This window comes from Dermacentor variabilis, chromosome 7 (assembly GCF_050947875.1).
Source record: "Dermacentor variabilis isolate Ectoservices chromosome 7, ASM5094787v1, whole genome shotgun sequence".
NCBI lineage: Eukaryota > Metazoa > Arthropoda > Arachnida > Ixodida > Ixodidae > Dermacentor > Dermacentor variabilis.
In genome coordinates, this window is record NC_134574.1 from 129,649,659 (window position 1) to 129,672,832 (window position 23,174).

Consider the following 23,174-nt stretch of genomic DNA (forward strand, 5'->3'; position numbering starts at 1 on the left):
CTGAAGTACGTTCCTACTACCAGAGGGCCCCCCTTTCATTCCCGCTTATCTTGTCTTTCTTCGGCTTATAACAACCACTGCGCACATCTCACGCTGCCTTGGATTTTCATCATCATCATTTATCGTCATCATTCATTGTCCCTTAAAGGCCCCTGTCGGGGTATTACATAAGGGGGGGCGTATACAAGGTAGATAATAAAAACAAAGGTCATAAAAATGTAACAATGCAACACAGGGACATAAAAAGAAGCAAAGAACGTGATAGTTGAAACGGTGCTTGTCAATATTGCCTTTATGCCGCAAGCGCCACACACGTCGGCGAATGGTTAGGGCAGCAGGGCGAGTACACAATGGTTACAGGGGAAGAAAAAAAAACTCAATACAGGAAAAAGGATAAAATTTCATATGAACACAAATAGGAGGAAAAAGAACATGTCAACCCAGATGATTTAACAACATCGCCTTAAACCTTAGTTACTCATTAGTTAGTGAATCGGGCAGCAGGTTCCATTCTTAAATAGCGGTCGGGAAGAAGGACTTGTTAAAAGCATTAGTGCAATTAGTGCATTAAAAGCAATTCAAATAGCGTTGCACGCTATTTGAATTGGAATAGGCGGCGCGATGTACGAATGGGAGGAGATATGAGGGAACCACGCAGATAGGGGAAGTTGAAATATAACTTATGGAATAAACACAGGCGCGCAACTTTTCGTCTGAGAGCTAAGGAAGTGAGGCCAAGTGATGATTTAATGGAGCTCACGCTGGAACGAAAGTCGTATGTCGACGATATGAAGCGTGCTGCACGGTTCTGGACAGATTCAAGCATGTTAATTAGGTAGGACTGATGAGGACTCCAGATCGCGGATGCATATTCAAGCCTGCTGCGGACAAAAGTTTCATACGCCAATTTTCGTATGTTAGCAGGGGAAGTGGGAAGTGATCTTCTGATAAAAGCAAGTGTACGTGAAGCGTCGGCCGTGATTTTCGTAATATGATCAACCCAAGTTAATTTGCTATTGATTGTGACGCCAAGGTAACGATAATATTCTACCTGCAATAGGTCCTCAGAAACTAAACAGTAAGGATAAATTCAATTATAGCGCTTCCGATAAATTTGCATAAAACTGCACTTCCTAGTATTTAGTTCCATCATCCACAATGTGCACCAATTTTCAATCAGCTTCAGATCGTTCTGGAGGCCACCTTGATCGTCTTTAGTATTTATGCGCCCGTAGATAATGCAATCATCTGCGAAAAGGCGGATTAGATGTTGAGTGGGAGGTCGTTAATAAAAATTAAGAAGAGAAGTGGACCCAACACAGACCCCTGTGGTACTCCGGAGGTGACGCAAGTAGAATTTTGACAAATAAATGCCTGACAAAAGGTAAATTAATGCCTGGCAAAGCGCCAGCTGCACATAAGCACCACACTCAGTGAGGACAACAACAGAAAAAAGAACATTCATCAATGGATACGAAAGCAAAAGGAAATATATATATATATATATATATATATATATATATATACAATAACTAGACGATATTTATTTATTTATTTATTTATTTAGGAAGTACTGCGGTTATTAAAGACCAAGCAGGAGGGTAGGGGAAGATATAATGAATTATGCACACATAACAAACAATAATTAATTATACAAGAATATACAATGGGCGATCAATACAAAAAGTATGAAAGGGAATAGACAGTAAAATAACGAAAGGCAAAGTCTAGCGCGCGCGCACACACACACACACACACACACAAATATATATATATATATATATATATATATATATATATATATATATATATATATATATATATATATATATATATATATATATATATATATATATATATATATATATATATATATATATATATATATAAGTTATTTTCTTAACCGGCCACATTCAATAATTACAATCTGAACAATTATCCCTGAAAATTATACAAAAAGAAGGATGATATTTTGAAAGCAGCAAAATAGTACACAAAATCTCGGCCTCAGTCAATGTTTATACCGAGCAAAGCTTTCTCAAAGTCATCGGCACAAACGACATCTGATGGCAAATTGTTCTACTGAACAATTGTTTTGCGGAAAAAAAGAATACTTGAATATGTTTGTCCGATCAGTGTATGGGAGCAGGTTATGCACATGAGGATGCCTGGATGCGCGTTGTAAGAACGGCTGTATGTGGCTCTGCGCAGGTATTTTTACCTTCCTATTATAAGCGCTGTCCTCCAAGTACTCACGTACGGGGCAGAAACCTGGAGGCTCAAGGAAAGGGTTCTACTTAAATTGAGGACGACGCAACGAGCTATGGAAAGAAGAATAATGGGTGTAACGTTAAGGGATAAGAAAAGAGCAGATTGGGGGAGGGAACAAACGCGAGTTAATGACATCTTAGCTGAAATGAAGAAAAAGAAATGGCCATGGGCAGGACATGTAATGAGGAGGGAAGATAACCGATGATCATTAAGGGTTACGGACTGGATCCCAAGGGAAGGGAAGCGTAGCAGGGGGCGGGAGAAAGTTAGGTGGGCGGATGAGATTAAAACGTTTTCAGGGACAACTGTTACCGGGGTAGTTGGAGAAGTATGGGAGAGGCCTTTGCCCTTCAGTGGGCGTAGCCAGACTGATGATGATGATGATGTAAACGGAATGCGAAAATCAAGGTTCAATGAAGTTATTTCAATGCTCTTCATTTGATAATGAAGAACATTGAAAAAGAAAGACAGATCTATTCCTTTCCCCGCGCTTGGCATCGGGCCACTACGCTACCATACATTGTGGTTCTGCGTGATTGACAGGTGAGCGCGCGATGCTTTATTTAAAAATCTCCGCCCAAAGCTATCACCGGTGCTCGTCGCCTTTCGAGAGACTTGTTGACCCTCCCGCGCTTCCGGTTTCTTCGAGCTGCGGCGTACGCCACACAGTGTGTACGAAACTGACTGGGAGGAGCGCTGAGCGATGGAACATGGAAGGACAACACAAGGCCTAATACCATAACAACCAATTTCTCTTTTTCAAAAGGCTAGCTGCTGGTTAAAAACCGGTTGTCACTCTACGTTCTTGTGTCGTACTTCCTTTTCCCGTCGTATTCAGCGCTCATCCATATATATATATATATATATATATATATATATATATATATATATATATATATATATATATATATATATATATATATATATATATAAAATGTACTAACAAGCTCAATTTTCAACCTTTCTGCAACTACATATGATATACGATAGTTGGGGAGGCGTCAGTGGACGAATTTCAGAGCGCATATATGAGGCATCACTGTAGTGGAATAAAGTGACGACGCTGTGTAGTTACACATCGAAACAGAATAAGTTGCGCGTCTCAAGATGGCGCGCGGTCCTCCGCGAGAGCAATCTTGAATCCGATCTCGCGCCGCGAGGCACGAGATCGGATTCGGAAGAACTTCGCTGAAGTTTGCCGGCTTTATTTATTTCGATCGGCTTCCAGAGAAGCGTGTGAGGGCGCACCCACGCCAACGCGCGAAGTTATTGCGGTTATAGAAAACCCGCTCCCCGAATGAAGCCTGCATATATGAAATGGCAAATTGGGAATACAAGTGAAGTGCGCTAGTACATATACTTCACGTCGGCGACTTCGCTGACTTCAACGCGCGTCGTGCGCGATTCGTTCAATCACCGTCCAATCACGGCCGCCGAAGTTTGGGACTTAACTTACGCGGGGTCTCCCGCCATCCATGCACTCCTTCGCTTCAATTAGGGCTCGACGAGGATGCGCGCGCTAACTGAATTTTCGCGGCGGAAGACGACGTCACGTGACGATGATTGCAAATTAGTGCAACCGCAAGGTTGCACGAAGAACGAACGTTTCTGCGCAGCGAGCGAAAGCCCAGTCGTGCTCAATAGGTACTCGTTAGTCAGGCAGACGCGGAAGCTGTCGCCTAACGGGCAAAACGAAAGTGCTCCGGTGCTCCTGAAGAGAGAACCGAGGCCACCGTCCACCAAAGTTTGACGCTTTCGTAAACACCTTCGTATTCTATCTATCTATCTATCTATCTATCTATCTATCTATCTATCTATCTATCTATCTATCTATCTATCTATCTATCTATCTATCTATCTATCTATCTATCTATCTATCTATCTATCTATCTATCTATCTATCTATCTATCTATCATGCGCTCGAATTCAATCGTCCTCACCTGTTATTCATCCGCGCATGCTCGGACGACCGCCAAAAGTGCTGAGTCATCCCTCAGGCGCCGGTGCGCGTTAAGCTAAAACAAACAGGAAGGGTGGTAGGGTAAACAGTCTCACGTAGGGGGCGACAGGCGGCGGCGATTGTTCTCGGCGGAGATTTTTGAATAAAGCCTCGCCCTGTCAATCAGGCAAAGCCACAATGGTGCGGCTATAGCGTAGTGGGTCGATGCGAAGCGCTGGGAAAGGAATAGATGCGTGCGTGTGTCTCCGCCTCGTCCTTCTGCGTCAATCGCGCCAAGCGTGCACCACATTGGAAGTCGAGGATGCGAAAATAAAAGAATAAGGAACGCAAGCGCATGGTTAAAAAAAGAAAGAAAGAAGTAATTCTGCGTGCCAAAATCGCGATCTGGTTACAAGGCGCACCGTATAATGGAGGGACGCCGGATTAGGTTTGACCATCTGCGGAGTTCTTTAACGTGCTGTACGAGCGTTTCCTTGGCATTACGTCCCCCGTCGAAATGCGGCAGCCGGGATTCGATCGCGCGACCTCGTGCTTAGCGGCGCGACACCATAGCCGCTAAGCAAACCGAGGCGACTATGCCAGGGTAGCAAGCGTTTGCGTCTTTCGTCCGACATCCTGCCTCTTGCTGATTATTACCTCTCTCTGGTTCACTCGCCAGCAAACTGGTTCGAGAACACACACACACACACACACACATATATATATATATATATATATATATATATATATATATATATATATATATATATATATATATATATATATATATATATATATATATATATATATATATATATAAGCATTTCCTTTCGTTAACGCGCGGCGAGCCCGGTACTATCCAGCAACGAACTCCATGCTCGTTAGCCCAGTGCAAAACGCATGCGAAACGACGTACTTGTTGGAATGTACGAAACACAAGCGTCATGCCAACGGCTGGCTCGGTATATTCCAGCACAAAGAGAGGATTGCTCGCATATGCTAAAGCTGTCTACTGTCGCCGCCCATAACTGAAACAATCAAGTATAGGCCGTGCGCGTGCATTGTTTAATGTTGTTTTCTTTTCTTGCGAAAATCCATACGCAGCGCAACATCGTTTCTCCGGAGCATGAGGCCGCAGATTGTATGTGGGGGAATTTGGATTATGCAAATCTGTTTCCGCGTTGACTCATCTACTCGGCCTAAGCCTGCAGCCATGCGGCGTCGCTTGACGTTTTACTCTTTTATTTGTTATGCAGCGAGATAGGAGGCGGTGAACGATTTTTTTTTTTTTTTTTGTATATCCGGGGTCGCACCACCGCGCCCTAAGGACATGACAGTGTATAAGTTAGGGTGACTCCTTGCTCCTGGATGGTTGGTTTGTACTGACCTGAAAAAAAAAAAATTAATGGCCGCGAAATGAAATCGAGGACTGGGCACAGAAACGAGCAGTGTTTGCGTAATGCTGCGTACTCGTTTCTACCTCGGTTCTCGTCTGCATTTCGTACTCGTTAAAATTGCACTAAACGGGAACAGTAATTTAGTTTATCCCGACACAATTATTGCTTCAAAATTCTTTTTGTGTGTGTGTGTGTGTTAATTTCGCGGTAATCGGTCGATTATCAGGGGAGTAAGAAGGAATGAAGATCAAAAGCTCAATTTCCCGAATTTCGCGCTGAGACTTCAGCGTCATGTTCGTCAGCGTGACGTCACCGATTTCAAGGTTTATATATATCCTTCCGCACTTGGGGTTTCGTGGCTAACTGTATAGCGCTTGAAAACTTTCTATGCATAAAGTCACTCTTGAACTTCTTACGTGAGACTGGTTTAGGCGATCGCCTCGAGAACCTGTGAGACGTGCAGACAGTGCGAAATGCGTTTGCGCGATGACTTTTTGTGCGGAAAAGATTACTCTTGCGCGTATTGCGTCTACAGCGCGCATCCGCGTATTGGACAACGTGTAGATGTAGTAGCTCATTGTACCACCTACCTTTCCCTGTATTTCCCACTTTCCCTTTCCCCAGTGAGAAATAGCAGGCTAGAAGGCACGCTCTCCAGACCGAGCTATCCTCCTTTCTCCTCATTAAAACCTCCTCCTCCTCCTCCTCCTCCTCCTCCTCCTCCTCTATGTACACAAACTTACACTCGGTGCGAACCCTCCACTGTGCGCGAAACTGTGCTCTCGCTCACTCCTCTCTCTCTCTCTTTTCATCCCCATACCCCTTTCCCCCACTACAGGGTAGAAAACCGAACGTGCGTCTGTTTAACCTACCTGCCTTTCCGGTCTTCTCTCTCTCTCTCTCTCTCTCTCTCTCTCTCTCCCTGCACGTCGCGACATCAAGACGTGCCGTACCAAACTGGCCCGCGGTGTCCGGAAGCTTGTAAATTTTAATTCCCCAAAGGAACACGTTATCGAGGGTTCAAAGACGAAGCCCCCTCCGCACGCGTGCTTGCAACGCCGAGTGTTTTGGCACGGCCGCTGGGTTTTGGGCAGGGGCCGTCGCGGCCAGCGTCCGGCGAAGTGTCGCGTGTCCTGCTCTTGTTCCTCAGCGGGCACTGCTTTGTTGGACATCTGATGACGTACTCAAAGTTACCTTGCAAAAATAAGAACGGTTTGGGTACTCCCCCGCTATAGGCAAAGCTAGCCTGTGTTTTATAGTTATATGATCTGCCACGTTATTATTTAAATAAATAATTAATATTTATTTATTTTATTTTATTTTATTTTATTTTATTTCCGAATACACGACAAATACACTGGCCGCTCGCGGCACTTAGCGCGTATTCGCGGGCGCCTTTCACGCTCGTAAAAACACTTTTATGTAGCGCGTATTGAGCAACAGAAAGATGCATCGGGAGTTTTTCATGTTTCTCTACAATATTCTCATTGACACTTTACATCTAATTTTAATAGTTGAGAAGTTGATTGATTGATTAAAGCGAATTATGCAATTCGGTCGAATGCGAAAAAAAAAATCTGAATATCGATCTTCTAGCGACGGCAAAGAACATTACCTCGGTTCTGTCCTACTACGTGGCATTTGCATATATCTTTTTAAATCTTGCCGCACGATAATTGGGACACCCTGTATATATGCATAATGCCGGGTTCAGAATAGTGCATCATACAGGTTCGAAGGTCAGATGAATTATGAAAATAAGTAATTAGTAAGAGAGTCTTTAAACAATTACACATCTACAATGTCGGCGATGGATGAAGGGACTCTGTTCCAGTCAGAGCTGGCTTTCAGTAGAAAATAATGAAAAAAGCAAATTAGCACGATAACAGGAGCTTGATTACATGATTGGCACGCATCGATAGGTATGAAGGCTGCAAGAATATTTCGTGTCTGATGATTGAGTTCTAGAAGTAAATCTTGTAGAAAACAGAAATTCGAGCTAGTTTTCTGTGTAGTTGTAACTCTGGTTGGTGGAGGGTAGGTTTCATATATGTGTAATGCTAGCGGTACCGGATTAATTTGGCCTAACTAATTCATTAATTAATTAGTGAATTCTGGGGTCTTACGCGCCAAAACCACGATTTGATTGAGGCACGACGTAGTGGGGAACTCCGGATTAATTTTGACCACCATGGGATCTTTAATGTGCCCCCAATTGCAGGGGACGCAGACGTTTTTTTGCATTTCCCCCCATCTAAATGCGGCCGCCGCGGCCGGGATTCGATCCGGCAACCTCATGTTTAGCAGCTCAACACCACTGCCGCTAAGTCACCGCGTCATGTGTAATTTGGCAACTAAAGCGCACTGTTTTAATATTGGACGGACTCAATGGGCTCAGTTAGGTTACGATCAGGATCATAATCAAGCTTATTAAGCTCGTATCAAAAAGAAAAGAAAGAAAACAACAACAACAATAACAACATACAGCTAAATATGCAGAAAGAGGTCCGAGAGCATTAGGCTACAAGGGCACCTCCTGTCAAAGGCTGCAGACACGATGAAAAAGGTCTCATGCTCCCAATGCATATTCTAGCTTTGATCGGGCTCATCATCGTCGTCATCATCGTCGTCATCATCATCAGCCTATTTTATGTCCACTGCAGGACGAAGGCCTATACCTGCGATCTCCAATTGCCCCTGTCCTGCGCCAACCAATTCCAACTAGCGCCGGCGAATTTTCTAATTTCATCGCCCCACTCAGTCTTCTGCCGTCCTCGACTGCGCGTCCGTTTTCTTGACACCCATTCTGTAACGCTAATTGTCCACCGAGTCTCTAACCTGCACATTACATGACCTGCCCAGCTCCATTTTCTTCTCTTAATGTCAACCAGAATATCGGCTACACCCGTTTGCTCTCTGATCCAAACCGCTCTCCTTCTGTCTCTTAACGTTGTGCCTAGCATTCTTCGTTCCATCGCTCTTTGAGGGGTCCTTAACTTGTTCTCAAGTTTCTTTGTCAGTCTCCATGTTTCTGCCCCGTATGTCAGCACCGGTAAAACGCATTGATTGTACACCTTCCTCTTCAATAATAATGGAAAGCGTCCAGTCAGGAGCTGATAATGTCTGCCGTATGCGGGCCAACCCATTTGTATTCTGTGAATTTCGTTCTCATGATCAGAGTTCCCTGTGATTAATTGTCCTAGGTAAACGTATTCCTTCGCATACTCTAGAGGCTGACTGGCGATCCTGAACTCTTGTTCCCTTGCCCGCCTATTCATGATTATCTTTGTCTTCTGCATATTAATCTTCAACCCCACTCTTGCACTCTCTCTGTTAAGGTCCTCAATCATTTGTTGTAACTCGTCCCCAGTGTTGCTGAATAGAACAATGTCATCGGCAAACCGAAGGTTGCTGAGATATTCGCCGTCGACCCTTACTCCTAAGCCTTCCCAATTTAATAGTTTGAATACTTCTTCCAAGCACGCAGTGAATAGCATCGGAGAGATCGTGTCTCCCTGTCTGACCCTTTTCTTTATAGGTATCTTCCTACTTTTTTGTGGAGAATTAAAGTAGCTGTGGAATCTTTGTAGATATTTTCCAAGATTTACGTAAGGCTTTTGTACTCGTTGATTACGTAATTCCTCTGTGACTGCTGGTATCCATACTGAATCAGATTCCTTTTGGTAATCTATAAAAACCATATAGAGAGGATGATTGTACTCTGTGTATTTCTCGATTACCTGATTGATGACATGGATGTGATCCACTGTGCAATATCCCTTCCTGAAGCCAGCCTGTTCCCTTGGTTGACTAAAGTCCAGTGTTGCCCTTATTCTATTGGAGATTATCTTGGTGAATATTTTATATAATACTGGAACTAAGCTAATGGGCCTATATTTTTTCAATTCTTTGACGTCTCCCTTTTTGTGGATTACTATAATGTTGGCATTCTTCCAGTTCTTTGATGTCGATGGAAAGTTCGCATATATAAAGGGCCGCCAGTTATTCCAGCATTATGTCTCCTCCATCTTTGATTAATTCGACTGGTATTCCATCTCCTGCCGCTTTTCCCAGTTTCATGTCTTGCAATGACCTTGTAACCTCATCGCTAGTTATAGAGTCTATGCAACCTGTTCATTACTGCTTCGGATGCAGATACCGTGGCTCCTCTGGGTACTTTACAGGTCAGTACAGAATTCTTCTGGTGCTTTTGCTATATCTTCGAAATTGCTGATGACGTTACCCTGCTTATCTATCAGTGCATACATATTGGCTTGTCCTATGCCAAGTTTTCTTCTCACTGATTTCATGCTGCGTCCATTTATTACTGCTTGATTAGTCTTTCTTGCGATAGAAATTCAAATATCCCTAACTGTCTCCTCGTTGAACAGTTTTGACAGTCCCACGAATTCTATCTGATCTATGAATCCTAGCCCTTACCAACCTATGATCACTACACCGTTACTCTACCTAACACTTCGACATCCTTCACTATGTTGGGATCGGCAGAAAGTTAATATCTCGTATTTCGCGAGATCAGGTAGATTTTAGCCCTGTTTAGTGGGACAAAATAAAACAAATCATTTGGAGCATTTTGCATTATCTTTAGTAGAACCTTATCAAGCAAAGAAAACCTAAAAGACAACTTTAGTAAACTATACACCGTCCAGCGTGTCCCCAGACTGAACGGTGGGCTAAGGGACGCCGTACTTCCACTCTCTTTTCATGGGCCACAAACACGAGCAGCATCGCTGGAGACTGAGGCACACAGGAATAACTAAAAAAGAAATGAAGTAACAGCCCGCTGCAGAACAAGCTACCGCGACAAACAAGCCGGCGAACAACAAACAGCGCTCTCGAGAGGACAAGGTGTGGAGCAGCATCCTTTCCCCTTATCGAATTCGCGCACACGCAAAGTGCAGGATGCCGCAGCAACAACAGGTGACCCGCTCCACCCTTCATGACTTTAAAGAGGCTTTACACGAGACGACGGCCTGGGCGAGCAATGGGTGCAATGGGAGGGCAAGGAGATGAGAGAGGAGGTGAGGGCGGATGGGAAAGGCTGAGTTAGTGGGAGAGGAGGTGAGATAGCAGATGCAACAGAGGCGAGCACTGCGAAGAACTAAAGTACGAAGAACGAGTGGCCGAAAGGGATGGCTGGGCGAGGAGGTGAGAGGGCGACGGCAACAGCGGCGAGAGGAATCGTAGGGCGAGAGAGAAAGATTGACGGGCGAGGAGGTGAGCGGGCAGAGGAGAGGCGCACGGCGGCGCTTGTTCCTCGGGTCGCTCTTCGACGACCTCGCTCCAGATGACAGAGGGCGGTGCCAAGGCAAGACTCAAAGGAAGTGGGGGTGTTCTGTCAGGCAGGGAGGAGGGGGTTACGGCGGCTGCAACATTCTCTACCGTACCTTCGCGAACGTAATCGCGCGAGAACGCCGTCGAAAACTTCGGCTCGAGGATGAAAAGCGCAGTGCTGCTTTAGCCTCGACTTCAACTTCAAGCTAAGAGCGCAGCGCGACTCCCACCACCGCAACAAAACTAAAAACGTCAGAGTCATCCGCGTACTTCAAAGAAGGTTAGAAGAATTGTAGCTGAAGCGCTCTTTACGCATTTTGAGTTGAGCACCCCTCCAGAAGCCACGCTACGTTATCGCCTTGGTACTTTACTCCTATAACTGTGGGCGTTTAGCTGCTGCCGTGGCGGCCTTGAATACTTTGGCCTTGTAAAGTCGTTTTAATGGAATTAAGGACAAAACTCTAAGGTACAGTGATAGCACTAGGAACATCAGCTTGATTATAGAAAGGGTAGGAGGGGGGGGCGGCGGAAAATATACCATGTCAAGTGACAAGACTAATATTACTGAACGACTACCGAAAATAGCGAAAAGAAAAATGCTTCTTGCTCGGACTTCGCGACATTGTTTCGTTTTCTTCGAATCGAACTGTAGGGCAATAGATCGTTCTGTCGGTGTCGTCATCCTTACATGCACAAAAGGGCGAAGGCCTCTTCTAACGATTCACATGTGCCACCGCCTTGATTCACTCAACTCAGTCCCATGTCTTTGTCTATCCTAATTCTTCACCGCACCCTCTGCCGTCCTCGACAGCGTTTCCCGTTTCCTGGTAGCACCATTTAGTAACTGCAATAGGCTACCGGTTTTCCGCTCCTCCAATTACATGGCATTACATATCGGTTACCTCCGTTCGCCCTCTAATCCGCGCCGCGTTGTCTTCCTATGGACGTCATGGCTATGATTTTTTGCTTCATCGCTCATTGCGAGATCCTTTGACCATTCAAGTTCCTCTGTTGTGCTACAAGCTTTAACAGTATCGTTATTACTAGTATAAACTACTAATTGTATAAATTTATTTTCAATGTTATCGGTGAACTGCACGTCGTGACCGCGAACTGTGTGCAGCCATTTGCACACCAACCTTTGTTATTCCTCTGGAGATTTTCTTGTCGAGATCCAGGTCCCCTGTGGCTACATGGTGACTTGGTGGCTATACTTGTGACTTTTACGCTGCGACAAACAGCGGGCTACTTGCCAGGAACTGCCATTCTATTACTATATTTGCTCAGGTTATATTGAACATCAGTTTACATCGTATTAATCCTCAGACCTACCCTCGGACTTTGACGGTTCAGTTTCTCACGCATTCGCGGCCAGTCGTCTCCGGCGAGCAGGAGAGTGTCGTCCGCAAAGCGCCGGGCTGGTAAGATAATATTCTCCTACCCATCAAACTTGCCACTCTAGAACCTTTACATATGGTTTGTTGGCTAGCTGACGCGTTATGGTCTCTCTATTCTTTGCTCTCTCTGGCTAGGTATGGTTTCTTGGTGAACCAGTTGGTCATGGATCTCGGTGAACGTTTAACAGCACGAACAGACGAATTACAAGACGAGCAGACTACACAAATGGGCGCTGACTTTCAACATTTATTTCCGGTAGTATACGAACCATCATCATCATCGTCGTCGTCATCCTCACCAGCCTACTTTCTTTATGGCCACTGCAGGCCGAAGGCCTCTCCCAGCGATCGCTAATTAACCCTGTCTTGTGCTAGCTGACTCCAACTTGCGCATGCAAATTTCTTCATTTAATCAACCCACCTAATTCTCTGGCGTTCACGGCTGTGCTTTCTTTCCTTCGGCACCCATTCTGTAACTCTAATGGTCCACCTGTTATCTACCCTACGCATTACATGGCCCTGCCCAGCTTTATCTTTTTTTCTCTTAATGTCAGTTATAATGTCGTCTATACCCGTTTGCTCTCTGATCCACACCGCTCTCTTCCGCGGTCTCTTAATGTTTACGCCTAACATTTTTCGCTTAAACGCTCTTCGCGTGGTACTTGTTCTCGAGCTCCTTTGTTAACCTCCAAGTTTCTGCCCCATATGCGAGCACCGGTAGAATGCAATGATTGTACACTGTTCTTTTCAGCGGCAGTGGTAAGCTCCGAGTGCACGAATAATATAACTTAAAACCGGACAAAGAAAAAATAAAAATAAAGAAAGAGCTGCAACAATAACATGCCCGTGGTCGCCGCATAAACAAATTTTCTTTTGAACCAAAACATTCAGAAATTGCTTCTCTTTTTGTGTCAGCGTCAGAGACCCCATGCTCACACGTACGTAACTCAGTTTAGGATTATCCGCTGCTTCAACTGCATAATTCAGCCACCTTGTCAAAAAGAGAGGCTAAGGACCAGTGTATCGTCGAAACATGGTACGCACCAAAAAAACCTCCGCAATGACCAGATATGGATTCGTCGACTTTTCATTGTTATTTATTCATTTATTCTTGCGTTTCCGACTTATGGCACATATATCCCGCACTTCCGGAAGTAAAAGTTTATCTGAAAGTTGAGACCCGTTTATGTCGCCTGCTCGCGGTGTCCTTGGTCTGTTCTAGCGGTTAAACATTCCCCATGACTTTGACTACTCCTTGCAAGTATACGCTGTCAACATCGTTCGGGCAGGTTGCTCCTCCTCGCCCGACACCCCTTCTTTTTTCGCCAGTAATTCGGCGGCTTTCTCTTGCGAGGTCTCGTGCTGGGCCCCCGCATTAGAGGTGCAGCGCTTACGTTCCGGAAAACACGGTATTACTACACCTCGCAGGGCACGCCATTGCGACCGTTCACTGATGTTCGCACGCACACCGACTTTGCCCGCACGCGTTCCGCGGGCTCTTTGCGAGCAACGGAAAAGATGCGTAGAGGGTGAGGAGGCGCGGGCGAGGAGGGGGCTATTAACCTGCGGCGGGGTGCGGTAGGAAAATACCAGCCCGCAGAGACCGCGCGGCACGAAAAAGGCCTGCTTTCCTGCCAGCCACAGTTTCGAATCTTTTGACGCGGCTTCGGGAACGTGCCGGTCGCCAGAAACAATCTTGCGCGCTCGTAAATAAGTGTTACGCGCATCCGTACGCAATTCTGACTCGCAATCGTTTGGGGGAGCTGGTTTTGTCACGTCTTTGAAGGGCGCTACTTGTTGTGCTGCAGGTGGTTATGGCGGTGCAGAGCGGAGGCACGTCCTGCAATGGACGTAAACACGATGATGATGATTGCAATTATAAAGGTGATCTGTTGTAGACAACGTAAATGCGTCATCCAAAACGGCAGAGAAGGCGGGGTCATCGGACTCGCAGCGACGGCTCCGTGGTTATGGCGTTCACCGGCCGAGTACGAGGCCTCGAGTTCGACCTCCGTCACCACAACAATCTCCATAGCCAAAAGTTACAGTTAAAGCTTATTCACATTTTCTTGCGTACGTGATAACGGCATTAGTGATGTTATTACATTCGGTGGTCCCATAGTTATGAAACTGTCAGGGGGACCACCTAACACTATACATATCAAATATGCATTTCAGCATGCTATAAACGGGATATGCGAGCAATACATATTAACAGAAAAGCTAGGGGAAACGCCACTGTACAAACGTAAGAGTAAGCAAATGAAATGAAAACATGACATATAATTTTATGACAATATACAAGAATTAGTGTAAGCTGAAGAACATATACAACTGAAAAATAACGCAGACCGTGAAATTATTTAACATAATGAATTCAAAAACGAAAATTCAATATTCGAAAAAGCAAAGATTTGAGGTCGTTTAGGCTCTGAATCTAGGATGCCTCATGCATTGTGACGGATGCATACGATGGCGCAAATACTGTACTGCCACGTTGCAGTGGCGATGAAGAATCTGGCACGCTGCCAAAACTGCGAAGGGATCACTTTATTGGCCGAACTTGGTGTCCAGAAAGCGGGCAAGCAGAACTCGGATCACAACGACAGCGGCGAGAACAACCGTCGGTCGTTTAATCTATGTAGTCACGCGGGTGGAGTACACGTACGCCATTTGTACGCGTCTCACCGTGAAATACGTTCCAGGTTAATCGCGTACAATCGCCCAATTTTTTAACCTGAACGCGCGAGCATCGACCGGCCAGTCGATAAAGGACAAAAAAGCAGGTGGGGTGGGGTCCGGTTGCCGGAACAGCCTGGCAGAGGGAAGCTGCATTGGACTGTGCATTGCGCGCACGCGCGTATTCTCGCACACTTCGCCGCTGTACTCCGTTATACGGCGCTTATCGACTGGCCGGTCGATGCTCGCGCGTTCAGGTTAAAAAATTGGGCGATTGTACATTCGGGGATGTATGTATACATGCGCACAACAATATTTGCGACCGCGCGCGCAAATTTCGTTAAACGAGTCGCTTTCGCTATAGAGAATTGCAGACAACATTCGAGAAATTCCGGATGCGGTAAGCGTATCTTACTTGATTCGGACGATAACTTGATAACGGTGATGATCCGGGGGAAAAAAAACAGCCACCGTCAAAAAGAAAAAAAAAACAATTTAAGCGTGACAATATCGCGTGACAATACTTTCTTCTAAGTTTTAGGGCGTTTGACTCTTACTTTAGCAAAACAAGAACAAGAAAAGAGAAGAACCGTGTCGCATATGTTACGCCTGTACTACAATCATCTGTAAGTGGAACTTTAAAGTTCGTTTGACCAACTTGCGTGGTGGCCCGTACTCCAATCATCTGTAGGTGCATCTTTACCGTCCGTTTGACGTACTTGCGCGGTGGCAGCTTCTTCCGGGAATTCCATTACCGACGGCTTACCCGCGCGGACGCTTATACTGTTCTTTTTTTCGACACGGCGCAGCTCAATTCCTTAATGGTTGTCGCAGCTGCACCATAGCTGAGTACAGCTGCGCTTGAACGCCTACAACATTTCTATTCAGACACCACACACTGGGGCCGCGCAAGCGGCCAGAGCAACGCTTGAGTAACGCCAGCTATGAATAAGCGATGAAGCGAGGGTGCATGTTTCTTGTCCCAAAACTGGTGTTCAAACAGTCCCGTCAGGATCGGTTTCTGCGGCACACCTCAAAACGCCGTCTGAGGTTTCCAGATAGGGCACGGAGGAGACAGCACTACCTTGAGCACTCCCCCTCGTGACGTTGCAGTTATATATATATATATATATAGATTGTCTGTGGAGTTCAAGAAGACTGCTCTGCATTATCGCGGACTAGATATTTTGCTTTCGACGACATACGTATCGCTTACAGGCGTTAGTCACTAAAAAGTCCATTGCCTTTCGTCGACTGTTCTGTGGACTTTCCGCAGGAGAGTCAGGGGACAAGCACTTTTTTTGTTTTGTTTTTTGGACGATGTATCTAGGCAACAGAGGATTTAAATGTAATGCCATAAGCACAGGACCCGTATGCAGACACTCTGTAAACTTTATTGTACAGCGTAGATAAATTTTCATCTAATGTCCAAACGGGTGGTCTTACCACGTGCTTCGTCTCTTACAAAGACGTGGCAAGAAAATGGCGGGCCACTAGTATTGTCATACATCTTACTGCTGAACCGACTGTTCGCCAGCTTTAATCGATGTGATTATTTCGTTGTATTAGTTTACGGTGAAAAAAAGGAAAGGGGGGGGGCAGACGACAATTCAACAGCCGTATTTTGCCGCACGATATGGGATCGACATTAAACCAGAAATAGCGATTATATAGTAATGCGTACTGCGTTCGTGACTTTACCTCGGGAGGAGAGGTCCAGTGATTTGTTTTACAGTGACTGCAGTTACGTGATTGACAACAGCGCGAAATGATTAACGGCGTTGAATGCAGCCGATATCGTCCTCGTGGCGCCATGACGCAAGAAACGACGAACAACGATGACTACTACATTGTCCGGCCAGGCATCGTCCACGGGCACGCGACGTGCAAGCCATCGTGCCACCATCGTGCCGGAGTCGTGCCATCGCCGAACCACCGTGTTGTGCCATCGTCGTACCATCCCCGTTTTGTCATCGCATAATCGCTTTCCCTGCCATCATCGTGAAATCGCGGTACCGTCATTGCGCCTTCGTCGGTGTGTCATCGTACTACCATCCTGACGTTGCCGTACCACCACTGAACAATCGTTGTGCGACTGCGGTACCACCATCGCAACCCCACCTACCATCACTGTGCCATCGTCGTGGCATCGCCATACCGTCTTCGTGCCGTCGTCGTACCCGACCTCGCGCCATCGCTGTGCGAGCGTCACACGTACAGCACCACAATTCGCTTCATCCCATACCATCATTGCTGCCACCGTCGTACCTGCAATCGTATCACCGTTGGTCCTACCGATTGCCGTGCCATCATCGTGCCATCGTTGTCTTCAGAGTCCTTCTCGGCTTAACCCCCTTCCGCACTTTATAATTTCTGCGTTTGAGAAGTGCAATTCTGCAAGCCGTTATTCGTCTGCAGCCTATAACCTTCGGGGGCCGCAGTTCTCGCCGGGGCTAATGCGCCTCCCTCTCTGCGATTTTCCTCTACGTGGCTGCGCGTCACGGCGGGTCCCCCTCCCCCACAGCCTCGTGACACGCGCGCAGCAAGATCGATAGCAGCGGGAAGGGCGAGTCAGCGCACGGCACGGACACGTGTCCCACTGTCCCGCATGGGTGGCGGCGGAACCGATCGGAGACCCGTATGGTCCGTCGCCCCTAATTGCGCCACGCCTCCCGTCACTTCTTTTGCTCTCGCGCTGCGCTGTCGCATGCAAAAACTGGGTGAAGGCTCCGCTACCGCGGGCATCGGCGCAGCGGATCGAGACGCTGGCCGTCGGGGGACGCGGCGCCCTCCCCCACTTCGGCCCGGAGCAGAGCGCGCCTTCGTCACGGCGCGGACGCCTGCACCAGAGTCGTGCTCTGGGGATCGCCCCGCGCTTTGCCATCGTGCGCGACGAACGACGGCATAGGACCTCGACCGCAGTGATTATGCGCACCATGGTCAACGCTTGCGACGGAATAATTAGTTTCAGCTCGGAACGAGGGGGCAGTGGCGACCTGCTGCCTCGTGGGAAAATTAGACGAGCGCTTTTGGGTCGAAAGAGCTGCCGTGGTGTACGACGGACAATCGGTACACAATGAGTAGTATACTAGGAGGGGATTCCCCCGCTTTGAAAGTTCCCTGAAGGCCCTCCGCTGTCCTTTCTTTCGTCACTGGAAAGCGACCTCGTGCTATCTCGCCGGTCAGTACCTCGGGGTCCATTCTCTACGCTTAGGACGCGGTCACCTTGTTCGGAAGACGTGATTCTGTACGCTCACCGTCAAAGGACCGTGTGTAGGTTATGGGGCAGTTCTCAAGCTGTGGTATGAGTGATGTGAATGATTTCAGGGCGCATGGCTTTCCGCGAGCTGCAACGTAAATAGAAAAAAAAAAAACTGGCAGAACCCAATTACTCGTTGATCACACCAACTGAACCACTGCTAACAGTAGTTAGGCGTTCTATCGAGTCATCTTTTCATTTGCCAGTTTTACTTCTTCCCGGTCGTGTTCCTTGTCGGCCTCTCTCAAGTCGACGCTATGGGCCTCGGGCTAGAGAGAGGGTAGCTAGAGTGATAGAGCCAGCGCGTATACTGGATGGATGGATGGATGTTATGAGCGTCCCCTTTGGAACGGGGCGGTGGCTTGCGCCACCAAGCTCTTGCTACTATGCTACCTAATATCTTACCTAGGTTAACCAATGAAAAAAAAAAAAACACTATGAACTACCACGTCCAAATTTTCTGATACCCTATTGCGAACTGTGCTTTTGTACGTCTCCGTCTTTTGTCGTTTCCCTATACTTTTCTTCCACCAATCCTCCAATCGCTTCTTACTGATGTCTATTGCGGACCTGTTTGCTTTACCACTGCTCCCGCTGAACCCAAGGGCTTCAAGGATGCCAGTGGTGCCTAAATCGACCGCTGGATAGACGTCTTCACATTCTAATAAAATATGCTCCGTCGTTTCCCTAGCTTTACCGCAGCAAGCACATGCTTCTTCTTCCTTCTTATATCTCGCTTTAAGGTGCGTGTTCTAAGGCATCCCGATCTCGCTTCGAAAAGTAATGAGCTTCCCTTTGAGTTATCATAAATGGTTTCTCTCCTAATTTCGTTTTTTCCCCTTAAGTAGTTACTCATGGCAGGTTTCTTTTCCATTGCCGCCACCCATGAGATTAATTCAGCCTCTCTGACTTTCCGCTTGACCTTCTTTGTTGCTGTGTTGCCCACCCCACAGGCCGCATACTTGCCGGTAAGCTTCCTAGTTCTTTTCCTCCACTGTGAATCAATGTTTTGCCTGTACAGATACCTGAACACGCTCCCAGCCCATATACTTTCCTCCATATTCCTCAGCCGTTCTTCATACTCAATTTTACTGCGATCTTCCCTCACTTCAAAACTAGTCCAGCCCATATCCCCTTGCACAGCTTCATTTGTAGTCTTCCCGTGAGCGCCCAATGCGAGGCGACCCACTGACCTTTGGTTTCCGTCGAGTCCTGATTGTACCCCTGATTTAAAGCAAACAACCGCATTTCCAAAAGTAAGTCCTGGAACCATTACCCCTTTCCACATACCTCGGAGGACCTCGTACCTATTGTATCCCCATAGCGCTCTGTGCTTCATTATGGCTGCATTTCTCTTCCCCTTGACTGTTATGGTTTTTTCCTGTGTTTCCATATATCCGTTGCCTTCGTTTATCCATATACCAAGGTATTTATATTCTGTTACCCGAGGTATTTCTTGGCCCTATATCTCCACTGTCTGTTCACTGTTTTCATTGAATACAATAACACCTGATTTTCTAACACTAAATTTCAAACCTAAATTGTTGCCTTCCTGTCCACAGATATTAGCCAGACGTTGCAAATCACTTTGCTTGTTTGCGAGCAACACAATGTCGTCCGCATAAAATAAACCTGGGAGTTGCTGCTCTATTACTGTACCTGCCTGTTTGTATGAGAGATTAAACGCGATATTACTTCCTTCTAGCGCCCTCTCCATCCTCACCATGTACATCATAAACAGCAGCGGGGATAAAGGGCACCCCTGCCTCAGTCCCTTGTTGATATGAACTTTCTCCGCGCTCCTCATCCCTTCCCATTCAACGCAAACAGTATTTTCTAGGTAAATCTCTCTCAAAAGCTGTATACAATCGTTACCTAAGCCTTCCCCTTCCAGAATATCCCACAAAATGCTGCGGTCTACGTTGTCGTATGCTCCTGTAATGTCCAAAAAGGCCACATACAACGGTCTGCTTTCTGCTTTTGATATTTCAATACACTGAGTAAGAACAAACAAGTTATCATCCAAACGCCTACCTATTCTAAAGCCATTCTGAAGCTCTCCCAAAATGCCATTATTTTCTGCCCATGCTTGAAGCTTTAATTTGATTGCCTGCATACTGCGGATGATGTAGCACGCCACTGTGCGGGCGGTGACAAAGTTTTGTGTATCGCAAACGTCGCCTCCCAGAATGCACCGGCGCCGCAAGAAGCTGAGACCGCGGTAGCAAAAAAAGTTGTTGTTCAGAAGATGGTAGTGCCCTTTGTGAGAGGCGGCTTCTGTTGCACTATATGAGTATAGAAGCCCAGAGGTCGCTGAAGTCTGTTGATTTTACAGCGAAGCTGTTGATGGCCCGACTTCCGTGCATTTTTCGTGTCCGTGTGCGAAAACCGTGTTCCGATCCCCAAGATAGTGCAATACCGGGCCAACCCGCGGTGGAGATGAAGCAGCTGGGCTTCAAGCACTCCGCCAACTTGCAAAAATAACCTTAATATATTGGGTCCAAATAGAACCAGTATGAGATATTAAGCTGATAAGACTGTATACTACACTTGGACCCACGTCGGTCATGTGACCGTCGGTCATGACCCACCGTCCTGTCTTTGCCCGCGTTCCGACAAAGACATTCCTTCCGCTCTCCCGCGGTGGCGATCCCGTCGAAACGTCACGCGTGTCTAGTTTCCTCCGGCACCTCGAGGCGGCGGTCCCGTCATGCACACGAATGTATATAAATTGGCAGTGGCTTCTATAGCTTGGCTATGCCAGGATATACGTAGCGAAAACTAAGGCATAGCATGGTTAGCCATTGCAAGTCCAGGTTAGTCTCGTTGTCTAGCTATGTTGCGGCGTTTAGCCAGTCGTTCGGCGCGCTGTTCGTCTGTTTCCTGGGCGATTCGTTTCCTCTTCATCTCGTTCCGACGCTCCTGCTTATCGGAATTGTCGCCGTCCATACTGCCGCCTCAACTGTGGCTGCGGCGCACGCGAGCTCTCCTTTTCAATCCTCCGACATGTTATCGGGCATGCGACGCAGCTGGAAGCGAGCGGAGGCGAGCGCAACGACGAGGAACGCGGTGTGACGTCATACCAAACGGCGGCGGCAGAAAGGCGCGGCGCTGCGCAGCGGCGGAACACCTGTGGCTCGGTGCTACTAGTGGCGCATGCGCAGTAGTGACTAGGGAGCGAGAGAGAGAGATTAATATCCGCGGCGAGGTACGCGTTGTGACGTCATGTGCCTCCTCGGAGCACCGCCACAGCGAAATTACAAGTTCACGGCCAGTAAAGCTTTCGCTTTAAAATCGCGGTAAATGAGTCTGTACCTTTGTTCAAAATTCTGCGTCACCCCTGTGTCGTGTGTTAAACAGCTTCGCTGTTCATTCACCTTCACAGAGTGAAATGGCTCACGATTTTTTAGAGCGCAGCTCTTTGGCGTCCGTTCCTGGGTTTCGCGTCGTCGTCGGCGTTGTCGTCGGCCTCGTAACCAGCTCCGCCCCCCTTTCATCCCCCCAGCGCTAGCAGCGACCGACTGATACCGCTGGATGCCGCTGACGCCGCTAGAGAGTCAAGATAACGTGACTGCATAGAACACCGTCGCCGCCATGCAGAAAGAGGAGGAAAGGGTCCCCCCCCCCTGTTCTTGTGTGGCGGATAGGGTGCTCTTCAGTTGCCGACGCGCCGGTTATTTCACGTAGGCCCCGGCACGTCGACGAATACGTGACCACCTTCCCACGGCTAGACCTGGTTCTTAGCGCTGCGGAAGCGAGGGTATCATATTGTTTGTGTCGGCATCGGCGGCGTTGTCCCTGAAACCAACTCCGCAGCTGGGGTTGACTCACTATCGGCGTCAGCGGCATCAGTCAGTCGCTGCTATCTCTTCCCTCCTCCCTTTATCGTGTTGTCCGCTTGCTGCGCGCGCTTCTGCCCCCATCGTTTGCCGCTGGGTGTACACGCCGCCCCCCTCCCCCCTCTTCCTGCGAGTCTCCGGTTGTCAAAGCGCCGGCTCGAACTTAATTCCTTTCTTCGCTCCTCCTCCAATGCAACCCCTGTGCGGTGGCAATCAGAGAGCCAGATCGGTGGCGGCGGATCTGTATATGTGCACCGCCCGAGCCGAAATTGCCGCTGCCGTTCGCCACTGCGAAATTATCTGCCAGTTCTTTCTGAGCCATGAGCGAGACGACCGATGGAAGTCCTCCGTCTGCGGCTGCTGCTGCTGCTGCTAAACGAGCTGCCAGAGCAGAGGCCCAGCGCCGTCGCCGTCAGAATCCAGAGGTGCGTGCCGCCGAAGCAGAAGCTTACCTAGTGGAGTCTTTGTTAAAGGAATACGTGTGAAAAATAAATAAAAAATTCTGTGATAGCGCATACATGTGTTGCTCGATTTCTTTGCCTCAATCTATCGAAAAGGTGAAACAGCTTATTTGCTGCGCTCAAATTTCGCATTAGGAAGTAACGTAATCGTCGGTAATTTTTTTTATTCGCGTTAGCGATTATATGAACACTCGAGGCGCATTCGCACTGCCGGCGCCGTCGTGATGTCACGGTATCGACGGCGCATGCGCGGCCTGCGCGAGTAGGGTCAGGAGGCTTCTAGATGCACAGAGCGTTTGGCTGCAAAGAAAAAAAAAAGAACGACCAAGCCTAAGGTGGACGCACAGTCACGCTGCTCTCAGTCGGCTCGGCTGAAGCCAGGATTATAGAATACTGGCTTCGACCACTGGCATGAGCGTTGCTCGCACACATATTAGCGTTTCACACTGCTGAGGATAGCTGCGTGCATAGTACACCGCGGTGCATACTCTGGCCCGGGCGGAAGGAATAGTAAACGTCAAGCTAAAAATATATATATGTCGTTTTTTTTTTCATAGCGCGCTGACCAATGCCTGGCAATTTTTTCTTCGATCTCTAGATGACACTGTGTACCATCAAGATGCGATACGCCGGTGC

At 47.4% G+C, this 23,174-nt stretch overlaps 1 protein-coding gene and 1 non-coding gene across 2 annotated transcripts in view; both read right to left on the reverse strand.

Annotated features, from left to right (window-relative positions):
- LOC142587915 (sperm-specific sodium:proton exchanger-like) overlaps positions 1 to 23,174 on the reverse strand; it is a 289,836-nt gene that overhangs the window by 220,855 nt on the left and 45,807 nt on the right. The gene's annotated exons all lie outside the window — the stretch shown is intronic.
- Positions 20,624 to 20,807, reverse strand: LOC142589186 (U2 spliceosomal RNA). Its single transcript, XR_012829854.1, has one exon. It is a non-coding gene; the product is annotated as a U2 spliceosomal RNA (small nuclear RNA).